This window comes from Pinus tabuliformis, chromosome 4_1 (genome assembly GCF_031772625.1).
Source record: "Pinus tabuliformis cultivar Carrire ecotype Pingquan chromosome 4_1, CPIR1, whole genome shotgun sequence".
Classification (NCBI taxonomy): Eukaryota; Viridiplantae; Streptophyta; class Pinopsida; order Pinales; family Pinaceae; genus Pinus; species Pinus tabuliformis.
In genome coordinates this window covers 630736032-630750029 of record NC_142303.1, presented here as the reverse complement: position 1 = coordinate 630750029, position 13998 = coordinate 630736032, and positions in this window count along the sequence as shown.

The following is a 13998-nucleotide window of genomic DNA, read 5'->3' as shown; positions in this document are numbered from 1 at the left end:
TTATTGGAAAATTTTTAATTTATTAATAAGTTTTTAAAAAAGATTTGATGTGATATATAACATTTTAAATATTAAGAGCAAAAAATATCTATATATTTAATATAAATAAATAAAATGCATATTTTATATATATTATATATATATATATTTATATATATATATATATATATATATATAATTAATGCATTAACATTTTTAATATCTAAAACACAAATTAAAAATAAAATATTTCTCTCATATATATAATTTAATTATATATAATATATATTTATATATATATATATTATTTCAAAAATTTGATTAATAAATAATATATATTTTTATATATATTATTTCAAAAATTTGATTAATAAATAACATATATTTTTATATATATTATTTCAAAAATTTGATTAATAAAATTTTCAAAATTATTTGATATATATTATTTTAAATATTAATAACAAAAAAATATTTATATAAAAATATGTAAAATACATTTTATATATATAATTTAAATATGTTTAGTGCATTAACATTTTAATAGGTAAAATATAAATTAAAAATAAAATATTTTAATTATAAATATATTTTGAAATTATTATATTTATAGGTAACATTTTAAATATTATAATTATATATATATAATTTTTTGTGGATACTTCCAAATATAATTAGAACATATATCTATTAGTTCAAAATGTGATTGTGAATGTATTGACATTTTATTATTTATATATATAGATATAGATATAACTTTAATTATATATTTTTAATAGAATTTTTATTGCATTATTTTTTTCAAAAGATTTATAATTCATTCACATTTTAATATGAAGTTGACATATAACATTTTAAAAGAGATATATGGAGAATTTTTTTCTATTTCGAATATGACTAGTGCATGTATGAATATCTTGATTTGTAGACTATGAATCATAAATAAGTAGTTATATAATATATATATATATTTATATATATATATATATATATATATTATATATATATATAACATTTTGTTAGTGGGTTGCTCAAAATTAACATAGATCTATTTAATCTTCAAATTTACCAAGAGCCTCAGAGAAATTAAGTATTCTGATGGCAAACCTTTGCCTAAATTTTAGAGCAAAAAAATTTACATCTTGAGATATTTAATCTGTATAAACACATGATAAATCCACATTTAAAATAATATTTTAATAAATAATAAATAAATAAATAAATAAATAAATATATATTTATATTATATAATTATATATATATATTGATTTTAATATATATATTTATATATATAGATATATATTTTATTTATTTTTAAAATTATATATATATATATATATATAATATATAAAAGAATTTTATTTTAATTTCATTTTAAATTACCTTTATTCAGAACAATTTAAAATTTAGTCAAAAAATATATAATTTTTTTTAAAATAAATGAAGAGAATGAAATATCCATTTATTTGTGGTTTATTTATTTATTTATTTTTAATGTGAATTGTTTTTAATTAATTTTAATTATTTTTACAATTAAAAAGTGTGTAAATTTTATTCTTATAAATATTTTTTGAAATAAATAAATCAACTTTTTAAAATTGAAAATTTTATTTGATTAAATTTTAAAATAATATGTTTTAACTTATTAAAGATATTATTGTGATTTTTTTAACAATGAAATAATTTACATAAAAAATATTTAATATTGTAACATAGTTAGCAAAATTTTAATGAAATTATTAAGATCATGTAAATGTGTCATGTTTAATTTAGGTTCTTTCAAAGGGTTTGATTTTATTATTGTTGGAAAATTGATGTTTGTCTTAGTGTTGGCATTAATGTTAACAAGGGTCAGCATGATGATTGGGTGTTAGGGAGGAATCCCATGGTTGTTGGAGTACTTTGTAGAAAATCATCATAGTAACAGGCTTACTAGAAAAGGCATAAAATGATGACTACATTGATGGACTAGATGGAATTCCATGGAAGTTGCATGCTTCATGTAGATAACCATCATAGTAGAAGGCTTACTGAAGAAGCCATGAAATGATCACTATGGTGGTTAGGGACTTCAGCTTTCCAAGCACAAGAATAAGAGTCAAGGAGAAAAGTGTGGCAGAGAGTTTTTAGCCATCTCACAAGTAGAAAATGGACTCAAATCCTACATCAGACCTAATCCAATGAAAATTGCTTTGGAAGAGTTTTCCAACGGTATGTGGAAGTCTAAAAATGGACTCCTGGATCAAAGATATGGTCTACAGAAATCCAGGGATTAGAAGCCTTAAGAAGGATGAGATATCAGAACCCTGCAGATGAGCTCATCGAAACATCGGGACATCGACATATTAGATATCCAAATATTGGAACTTCTTAAGGGAGGAACCTTTATAAGTTACAATATATGATAGTTCCGATATTACTAAAAGGCGCTAAGGAATGTTGAAGAAAATTAACAAAGGATCCTATTGCAAAACCAAGCATTGACAGACCCTCTTCTCTCTCCTTTTGTAGGACATGGTGGCATAAGATTGGCTATGAGAAGCTACAGTGGCATCTAGCGTCAACATGACGTGGAATTAAGATATGGCACATGGTACGCAGTTTCAACATTATTGGGTGGCTTAATTGGCCAAATTTGGGTGACACGTGTCACCACATGGAGTAATGGCGTCGTATTGGAGGTCAACATATTCGATGATGAAGACATCATAACATAAGTGCATATGTTTTTTGGAAAAGTTACGATGGAAGGGGCTTTCGGTATTGGGTTGACACTTGGTCATGAGAGTTCGAAGAACTAAGGGTGGAAAGAAGTTATCAAGAGAAGTTTGGCCCTTGGTAGGAGCCTGTTGTGCCCTACAACAACCCCCCATTTCATATCATCTGTATTTACAAATAATCAACGTATGAAATGGGTCCCTTTTAGAAATTAATTGGTATTAATGAATTTGTTCGAAAAAGGGATGATAATCAAATAAGTATGAAAAATGAAGCCTTTTTCGAATAACAATGTTACCAAAATAAAACAATCTTTTGTTATTGCGATAAAGCGATCGCAAGATCGCATATCGCAATGACAAGAGAGGCGCACTTAAACGGCACTTTGGCCTTTGCCGATGCGATATCGTTATCGGCAATCGGCGGTATTCATGGCATACACAAAAAGAGCACATATCTCACACCCCGATGCGACGCTATATCGGCGATCGGCTATCGGCACTGCCTCTTATGAGAAAACGCGTCAAGTTATAAACCCCGACCCGATGCGATATCGCTATCGGCCATCGGCGGTATCCCATGCATTTTTATAAGGCGCCCACCTCTTTCCCGATGCGATGCGAATTCGCTATCGGAGTTCGGCAAATCACTTAAATTGTATCTGGTAATGTGTTCATATGCTAGTCCAATGCGATATCGCAATCGGCGTTCGCCAGGGCTACTTTCAAACGATAATGTAACACTCTCCCCCCATGCGATGCGACATTGTTCATCGGTAATCGGCATTTTCAAAAGGTGATTGTTTAAATCCGGTTGATAAGGCGCAGATTTCAAAATGCCGTTAAATGCAGGGATAAGGTAATGCATGCGTATTTAATAACCTTGCCCCTTCGATTAACGAATACTTGCGTCTAAGGCATATCATATCTGTTGCACGCGTTGGGTGGTCATTCAACTGAATAACAGCGTAAATGGTCATTTAATGGGTAGCAAGCCTTAAAATCACCATTAATGCATATGCAATCTCTTACCAGTGATTGGATCCGCAGCCACTTTTTGAAGATTAATAGCGCCACGCTTCAAGTGATATATACCTTTCCAATTATGCTTTGTCTTCATTATTCCTCGTGTTACGATTTCTCTCGCACTTGTGTAGAGTTCGTTTGTTGAAGAAAGCCTGAACATGATGGGGAAGAAAAATAAGAGGAGTTCTGGTTCTACTACAACATCTGTTGCAGGTCAAGCTGCTCCAATTTCAAAGAAAGGCTTAATCTCGGACACTACGTGCGCTGGTCTTCATAGAACCACATGGCAAGGTACATATAATCTGTTGGAGGCCGAGCAACCAAAAGTGACAGTGAGAACGGCTAGTGTAGATGTATTAAGGAAGTCTGATGCAACGCTCAAAGACTTGGCCGACTCCTTTTTACACAGAATAGCGGCCAGAGAGCAGGTTCTCCCTTACACAACGTGGTGCGCTGGGCAATCGAAGAAATCCCCATCACTGATAGAACTTTCCATACAAGGGACGGAAGGATTTTCGGGTCATTCAAGCCTGATGACCTGAGGCGAATGTATCATCTGCCTGAACCGGAGCTAGTCTACAACAGAACCTTCGTGGAGAAATTCGCAAAAGAAAATGAATCACCATCCGAACCCCTCCGAGATTGGAGGCAGAACCCAGCCAAGCACAAGCATGAAAGTTCGGGTAAGTACTCCAACGTTTCTTTGGCCTCTCCCTATTGCTATGCGGGGATTATGATGTGTAGATTGTGGGGATTACATGACTCTGTTAATATCAATATTGACATGGTTCCCCTAATGGAAGCGGCTATCAATTCTATAATCATGGACTGGGCCACTATTCTTTCCGATAAATTGGTCGTAGCTGTTCGTGAATTCAGAAACAAAACTATAGTCTCCGAAAGGAAAATCCCTCCATTCTATTATTCTGCTTACATTATGGATACCCTGTGTCTTAATTCTGAGTTTCCTGTCCTCGGTTGGAGATGGACCACCCAGGATCCAACACCCATTCATTTATACCATCAGAAATTGTGGAAGTCCTCTTACAAGGACCACTTGTACCAAATTTGTAATGGTTTCATGGTCCCCATTTACTATTCTATTTTTGACAGACCCATTTCCAGAATTTCTTATGAAGCCTCCTTTGACTTACCTGCCGTAGCGAGTTGGTTTGGGGAAGAGTATTTCTCCTATATCAGAGTTTTTGGGAGTAAGGCTAGGCCACATGTCCTCCCTTTGTATATCCCAGACAAGCTGTTAGCCCGGGAAATCTGCTACCAGATTATGGCCGACAGTGTCACACAAACTCTCAAAGAAGAGAAGAAGAAAGGTTGGCCCTCTTTTTCTTTAAGAATTGGGGTTTTTACTCTGCTTAATTACAAGCACGCAGAAAAAGAAGCAGCAAAAATCCAAGCTTTATCCCTGGCCACTCTCCCAAGCAGACTCTATGATCCAAAGAAAACTGCCTACATTGCCCTAGAACAAGCAAAATTAACAAAAGTTGATCATCAAGAGGATACATTTGATGACTTGTTCGTAGGTGCCGAGACAATAAGCCAAGTCAAACAGCTTGCCATAATGAAATACAACGATGAGGCGTTGACTGAGTTTAATAAACTTAGGGAGCAGAGGTTGCAAACTCTGCCCCTAGAGTTATTATCCACAACCCCAGCGTCTTCCTCAAGCGAGCCTGGTCGGCAACAGATACATTCACCTCCGGTTACAACTAAAGAACAGGATAAACAACAGGAGGAAAGACAGAAAAAGCTGCAGGCTGAGAAGCAGAAAAAAGAGCAAGCAGAGAGGCAGAAAAAGGAGCAGATAGAAAGGCAGCAAAAGACACAGAGGGAAGAAGAGCAGAGGAAGAAGAAGGAAGAAGAAAGATTAAAGAAAGAACTAGCAGATAGGCAGAAAAAGGAATTGGAGGAGCAGCAGCGGAAAACGCGAGAGGAGCAGCAGCGAAAATCACTTGAAGAACAACAGAAGTTAGAACAAGAGAAAGAACGGAGCAAAGCCCATAAGCAATCTTCCATTGATCCTGAATTGATTAAACAATGGAATCAATTCGATTCCATTATCAGTGGAAAGGAAGGCTCCAAAGACACAGGCTCCTCTAAAACAAGCAATGCGCCCGATATCACTTCTTCTCAGGTTCTAGGAGGAACCAGCGGCCCACCCATTTCACAGGATGTTGAGATTATCAATAAGGACCCTTCCGATCAAATTGTTCTCCAGGTGGAAGAAATTCCTCCCCTGGATATTTTCTATAGCCCAAAGCATAAAGCCGTTATCAAGCGCTCTAAGAAAAGACGAAGGCTTGATCAACCTTCTATCTTTCCTGAGCAAACAGTCACGGGCAATATGGTCTGGAAGGAGGATTTGGATCCCTCCGATGATCTAACAAAGCTGTCGCAATTCGCGGGAGCTTATTCTGCAGCAACCATCGACAAAGCATCGGAGGTAAGTCTTCTGTTGAAGACTAAGGACCATGAAATATATGCATTACAGGCGGAGGTAATTGAGGCGAAAAACAAAGCAGCACAGGTGGAAGAGCAGTTGCTGGCTCAACAGCAAGAGAACAATTTGTTAACCCAGCAACTGCAAATTGAAAGACAAAGGATAGACCAAAGTGAAACTCAGAAGGCAAAAGAATTGTCGGAGGCATTGTCACAGTTGGAAGCATCAAATGAGCTGATGATGAAATCAAAAGATGAGCGAATAGCTCAACTATCAACACAGCTCGAAGGTATCAAGAGCACACAGAATGTGAAAGTCTTCAGAGCAGAAGCAACTCAAATAAATGGCGCATTACTGTCTCAGATCAGACTTTTATGTCAAAAACTTGCTAAGGCTGAGCAATTATGCGAAATATCTACAACAGTGTGTGAGCAAATAGAGAAGGCCAGGAATGAGCTAGATCAGGCCGAAGAAGCCATATCCGAATACGTTGAGTGGCAAGACACTCCAGAAGGGAAAGCGGCGAATTTGTCCCGAATCTATGAAACGTATAAGGACATACTCTTCACTGAATGGAATACTCAGGTAATGAAGGCAGAAAGGGCGGCTTCCAGGTGTAAAATAATTGCCAGCAATATGATCAACCTAGTCAATGATACACTTTATTTGGCGAACATGATCTCCAAGTGCACACCTGGAAGCATAACAACAGCAGGTATGCTTGAAGAATCAAGTTATCCTGACTTGGAGGAACAGAGGAAATTAATTACCGGAGTAAATACTTTAACCTCTGATGCATATTGGCTCTTTCTAATCAAGCCACATACTCAAAGGTCTGCTCTCAAGTGTTTAACAGATGCCCTCGGATACCTGATCCTCAACATTCAAGATGCTACATATGATGCTCAGCTAACTTCGCGTCTCAACACTCCACCAGAAGTAGAGCCAATGCTGGCGATATGTCAGCTAAGGAGTAAAGGCAAAGAACCCGTCGAATGAAGCATTGCCGCCAACTGCCAGATTGCCAAAAAAGATGGAACAAATATTTATTGATGCCAATTTAATAGCTTTTCAGTTGTTTAGATATTTAGATTAGTATAGTATTTATAGACCCTTTCATTGTTTTGGAAAGGGTCGTAAAATTTTGTAATAAGACTTAAAGGCTGAAGTTTGCACTATTGTGCTTCAGTCTATATTCTTTTTGTGAAACTCGACCAATGGTTCTGAATTTTGATTAGAAGGCTGTTTTATACAATTGCGCACGACTGTCTGTTGTTTGGAAGGCTTTCCGATTGGAAGGAAGGACTGCGACATAGTGATTGATGTACTGGATTGATCGATCAGCTTACATGGTACTATTATCTGTATCTGTGTTCTTTCTGATTATATGAATTGCTGTGTTATTATCTTTGCTATTGTTGAATGCATGTATGCGATATAACAGCGAATCGTCATTTCGTTTCACTATTGAATGTTTGTGTTGATTTGTTATCTCTTTCACTCATGCATGTATCAATGATATGAATGATTAAGCGTAGTAATTCGCTCTAATCGCTCTGCATAACTAATTATGCAGAGCAATGTTTAAATGGTTCAAACGTCTATGCTTAAAGTGTTAGAGTCATTTATATGCCTGCCTTAAAGCACAGATCATCAAACGCTACGCTTTGCCTAGTAATAAGTCCCGGGATCCGATTATAGTTATTACATTTTGTTTATAGTTTAGCTGTCCGCTCATTACCATCTTATCTCATAAGTCATTCATCCATCCCATTCACTTATACTTCTTGGGAAACTGGTCCCATTATCCCCAGTCGGAACCACTATTCCAAACGGAAAAGGAGCTGCATTAAGGTCCGGACCGGGTGGTATCCCCTTTGTTGTGGCAGCGATTTTCGAGGCCTCAACAAAATTGGCGCTAGAAGGAGGGCCAACTGTGAATGGCAAGCCGACCCAAATCGGCAAGTCATTCTAAGAGTAATTCTCCTCCAAATCTCCTCGTTCTTCTCAATTGCATGCTGGTTCTCCAGCCCATAACCAAGAAGAAGAGGAATCTATCACCACTGCTCAATCCCATCATATCCCAGAACAACTAAGTCTTGAATCTCCTGAAGTTCAGTCTCTAATCCATAAACTTCAGAGCTTCTCGATCTCACCACAGAAATCTGAGATATCAGAAAGCAGTGCGACTTCGCAGTTCAACCTCACTCATCCTCTTACCAGACTTCAGAGCGAAAAACTTGGTATTGAACCTACTGAGTTTCCTTTACCCAAAAGGAAAAAGCCAAAGAAAAACACTGAAGGATCTGACAGTGGGGATTTTTCTTCCATATCATCCATTTCATCTCCTCATCTGCAAAGTCAACCACCCACCCCTCCATTACAAGTTGTTGTTCATCAGGGAACAGGAGCCTCAATATCCCAACCTATTCACTCTTCAATACCTCACCAAACATCTGGAACCCCGACAGTAGTGACAACCACTGTCGCTAGCATAATGGCAGATCCATGGACTAGACCGGGTGCTGTCAACATGCCTGGACCATTACATGATCTACCAGATGCTCCCGAAAAATGGCTGCCTAAATTTAATCCAGATAATGGAACCCAAGCCGAAGAACACATCAACAACTTCATGTTAGCAGTTAATCTAAAAGGAGTGACAGAGCAAGATGTCGTAGTAAGACTGTTCCCTTATACTTTACAAGGATCAGCAGGATCCTGGTATTTTTCCTTACCCTCTGGTTCGATTACCAGTTGGGTTACATGCCAAGAGCAGTTTCTCACCAAGTATGGAGACGACCGGTCCCTAGCAACTTTAATAAATGACCTCTCCAATTTGAGAATAGAGCACAGGGAACCAATAAAAGAATTTAATGCCAGATTTAATAAACTACTGAATAAAATCCCTACCGCTTCTAAACCAAGTGAGCAAATCCGAAGCGAATGGTACATCACTGCCCTACCCGCCAACATAGCTATCTTTGTGGACAGGGCTGGCAAACCTACCCTAGCTGAAAATATGAAAGAAGCACTTGCAGTTGAAAAGCGCATCAATGCTCTTGAAAAGAAAGCTGCTCTAGAAGATAGAAAAGCTAAAAAAGTCTCGTTTAAAGAAGATTCCAAGAAGAAAACCCCCAAGGACCCATATGACATGGAAGGTTTACAGAAGGTCCTTAAAACATTGTCTAATGAAATGGTTGAGATTAAAAAGCAAGTGGCCGAAACTTCAAGCAAAAGACCATTTAGGACTTTTAAGAAATCCGAATCAAAGCCACCTAATGTTATATCTAACGCCGATTCAGACCAAGAAGAAGAGGAAGAGGAAACACCTCCACAGACCGATGATGATGAAGAAGTGGCTGAATGTCACGGAATGTGGGATTTTATACTCCCAAACTCTGATACTGAGAATGAAGAAGAAGCCTTCCCGGTTACTACTAGAAGTAAAGTTGCTTCTGAACTCCCCCAGGCAACTTCAAAGAAGAGGAGCGCAGGCGCTACTACAGCAAAAGAAAAAGTTCCCCTAAAGAAGTCACCTGTGGTAGTTCCTTCAAATCAGCCTTCAACTTCTAGTTCTCCTTCAACATCCAAGACTCTAGTAGTATCTGATTCCATGGAATATAACATTGTTGATGATATGAAGAAAACCAAGGCAAATATAACCATGTTTGAACTCAGTAAACTGAAGCATCAGCAAAAGCTACTTCTTAAAGAGTTAAATGCTGTTCCCTCTATTCCCCTTCCCAGTGCAAGAGCTGCCAACGATTCAGGCCAGCCTCCTGCAGGCATGGTTGAAATTACCGATTCAGTCTTGATCAGAGATAAATCAAATTCTCACACTCCACCCTTCCTGCTTACTTATGAGATTTATAATAGAAACCTACACAACTGTTTAATAGATTCAGGGGCCTCATCTAATATAATGCCAGCTTCAGTTTGTTCTAAGCTGAACATTGAACCCCAGAAATCTGCAATTCATATTGTACAGTTGGATAGAACTAAAGTGCAGGTGGTGGGAGAAATTAATTCTGTGACCATCAGGTTGTCAGCCGACCCCAGAATTGTCCAGAGAATTGACATTTTAATCGCAGACATACCTGAATTTTATGGTTTGATTTTAAGCAGAGATTGGTCCGAAAAACTACATGGGTATATCTCTACAGATTGGTCACACATGTGGCTTCCCTACAAGGGAAAGCCAAATCAGATAAGGATCGATCGTGAGAAACATATGACCCACACAGTTACTGAATTCGAGCAAGAAAACCATCCTGTCGCATTCAACAATAACATTTTGGGGAATTATTCGGCAGAATCATTCTTTGGCAACTTTGTTGCCCAACCATCTCCTTTTTCAGTTAATCATTTTACATCTCAAATAGAAATTTTTTCACAAACTGATAGGTCCAGATGTTATAATGATGCTGAGAAAAATGTAGATACTTTTGTTAATATTCCTTTATTTTGGTCTCTGTATTTTGATGGCTCTAAGTCCCCTGAAGGTTCAGGAGCTGGATGTATATTGGTTAGTCCGCAAGGAGAAAAGACAATGTTGTCTTGTAGGTTAGAGTTTGAGTGCACTAATAATACACCCGAATATGAGGCTTTAATCCAAGGATTATATAAAGCAATCGGTCTGGAGGTACGATATCTAAAGGTTTTCGGCGATTCAGAAATCATTGTCAAACAGGTTAGAAATGCAATTCATTGCCTTTCGACTCACCTTAAACATTACCAATCGCTCGTTCAAGAACTTACCTCACACTTTCTTGCATTCAACATTTCTTCTATACCTCGATCTCAAAATGCAGCCGCAGATTTGCTAGCCAATGTAGCTTCAAAGCTTCTACCTTCTGAAGACTACAACCTTGATAGATTTTCCGTAGAATTACTTTTCAGACCTTCAATTCCCGACAATGTCACTAATTGGAGAGTATTTAATCATGACGATGATATTTTGCAGTTTTTAACTTCTGAGAATTCTTATGATAAGCAAGTTATTGAGGAAGATGATCATGATTCCCAGATGAAAGGAGTGCCCAAAGAAAATTCGATCCCCAAACCAGTGGTAAAATTAGAAGACCTTTATGATATTAAAGACAGGTTCAAACCTGTAATTAACACAAAGCTTCAAAGTTCTACCCTTAGGTTTGAATTGATAAATCTAGGAACCAACGAATCTCCTCAAAACATCAATTTAGGAACAGGACTATCTCAGAACGAAAAGGAAGCATTTATTAAATTGTTGAGAAAAAACAAACAGGTTTTTGCTTGGAAATATGATGACTTAAAGACATACGATACATCTATTATCCAGCATACCATTCCTATGCTTCCTGATAAAAAACCAATTCAGCAAAAATTAAGAAAAATACACCCAAATTTGGAGAGCCAGATTAAGTCGGAGCTTAATAAGCTTTTAAAAGCCAAAATTATTTTTCCAGTCCGACATTCAAACTGGGTCTCTAACATGGTGCCAGTCAGGAAGAAAAATGGCGACATTCGAATTTGTATTGATTTCAGGAATTTAAACAAAGCGAGCTTAAAAGACAACTTCCCATTGCCCACTATGGAGCAAATTCTCCAATCAGTGGCAGGTTCTGAATTGATGTCTTTTCTAGATGGTTTTTCAGGGTACAATCAAGTTCTGGTACACCCCGATGACCAGCTCAAAACTACATTCAGGACAAAATGGGGAACCTATGCATATCAGAAAATGCCTTTTGGTCTTATAAACGCCGGAGCGACATTTCAGAGAGCTATGGACATAGCCTTCAGAGGGTTAATTAATCGATCAGTAGTCGTCTACCTAGACGATATTACTGTGTATTCTAAAAAGAGAGATAATCATTTGCATGACTTAAATCAGATCTTTCAGAGATGCAAAAGATATGGTATTTCTCTAAACCCAAAAAAGTCCTTCTTTGCTCTAGATCAAGGAAAACTCTTAGGGTTTATAGTATCCAAAGATGGTATTTATATTGATCCTGATCGGATTAATGAAATTTCTGAAATCCCTTTCCCACATAACAAGAAATCAATGCAGTCATTTTTAGGTCAGATTAATTTTGTCAAACGATTTGTTCCAGATTTTTCACAGATTGTATTACCACTTCAGACAATGATCAAGAAGAATTCAGTCTTCAAATGGGGATCTGAAGAAAAGCAAGCTTTTGATGTTATCAAACAGTCAATAATCAATGCCCCGGCTTTGAATACCCCGAATTTTTCTAATCATTTTACACTATATACTATCGCATCCAACACTTCATATGCTGCAGTACTCACACAATTGAATGATAACAACCTAGAAGCACCCATATCATTTTTCAGTTCAAATCTTCAAGGTGCCGAGTTGAATTATTCAGATGTGGAAAAACAAGCCTTTGCTGTGTTCAAAGCAGTCAAACATTATAGACCCTTCCTTTTGAAAACCCACACGAAAGTTATAGTTCCTTTCCCAGCGGTAAGACAACTATTAATTCAGAAAGAATTGGGTGAAAAAAGAGCCAATTGGGTTACAGCGCTTCAAGAGTATGACTTAGAAATAAAGCCAGCAAAGATTGTTAGGGGCCAAGGTTTTTGCAGGATGTTGGCAGGAGCATCAAACATTCACGAATCAAGCGATGAAGATCAGATTGAATCCATCAATCAGATAAGTCTCACTGATTCTGAATCTCAGTATGCTGATTTGATATTTTATTTGAAGAATGGTTACGCTCCTCCAAATTTATCTTACAAAAATAAAAGGGCCATTAGGTTGAAAGCTAAGAACTTCACTCTCATTGATGATGTGTTGTTTAAACAAAATTATGATTCTATCCTGCTAAGATGTCTTGAGAAAACTGAAGCACTAAAGGTTCTGCAGGAGCTACATGATGGACCAGCTGGAGGACATTTTGGAGCCAACACAACAGCTCATAAGATTATTCATGCTGGATATTATTGGCCTACTCTATTTAGAGATTGCCATGAGCACGTAAGAAAATGCCTTAATTGCCAAACATCTGGTGGAAGACAACGAAAGCCAGCTTTCCCTCTGCAACCTGTCAACATCGAACAGCCATTCGAACAATGGGGATTAGATATCATCGGGGAAATTACTCCACCATCTTCCAAACAACATAGGTATATCCTTACCGCTACTGATTATTTTACTAAATGGGTAGAGGCTATTCCTTTGAAGGCAGCAAATGTAGAGGCAATCATCGAGTTCATCGACCAATTCATCATTACCAGGTTCGGTGTTCCAAATGCTCTTGTTTTCGATAATGCTTCTTATTTCTCAGGAAACGCTATATATGATTTTGCTATTAAAAGGGGGTTTAAACTGAAATATTCTTCCAATTACTATCCCCAGGGAAACGGTTTAGCCGAATCTACTAATAAAAACCTCATCAAAATCATTAAGCGAACTGTTGAACAGAATCATAGAAACTGGCATAAATCTTTGGTCTTTGCATTATGGGCTGATAGAATAACACAAAAGGCTTCAATAGGGACCTCTCCTTTCAATCTGGTATATGGAAAAGAAGCCGTGTTGCCTACAAATCTTGTTCTTCCATCTTTAGCCCTAGTGCAGTTTATTCAAGAGACTCCGTCTTCTTCTATCCAACTTAGATATGACCAAATTCTCAAATTAGAAGAAGAAAGGGAAAAGGCTAGAATCACTCATGCCAAGCATCAACAAATCATCAAAGCATCTTTTGACTCAACATCATCCTCTTCCAAACAACTTCAAGTTGGTGACTTAGTTCTCAAATGGGACAAGGCCCATGAGGATAAAGGCAAGCATACCAAATTTCAGAAAATGTG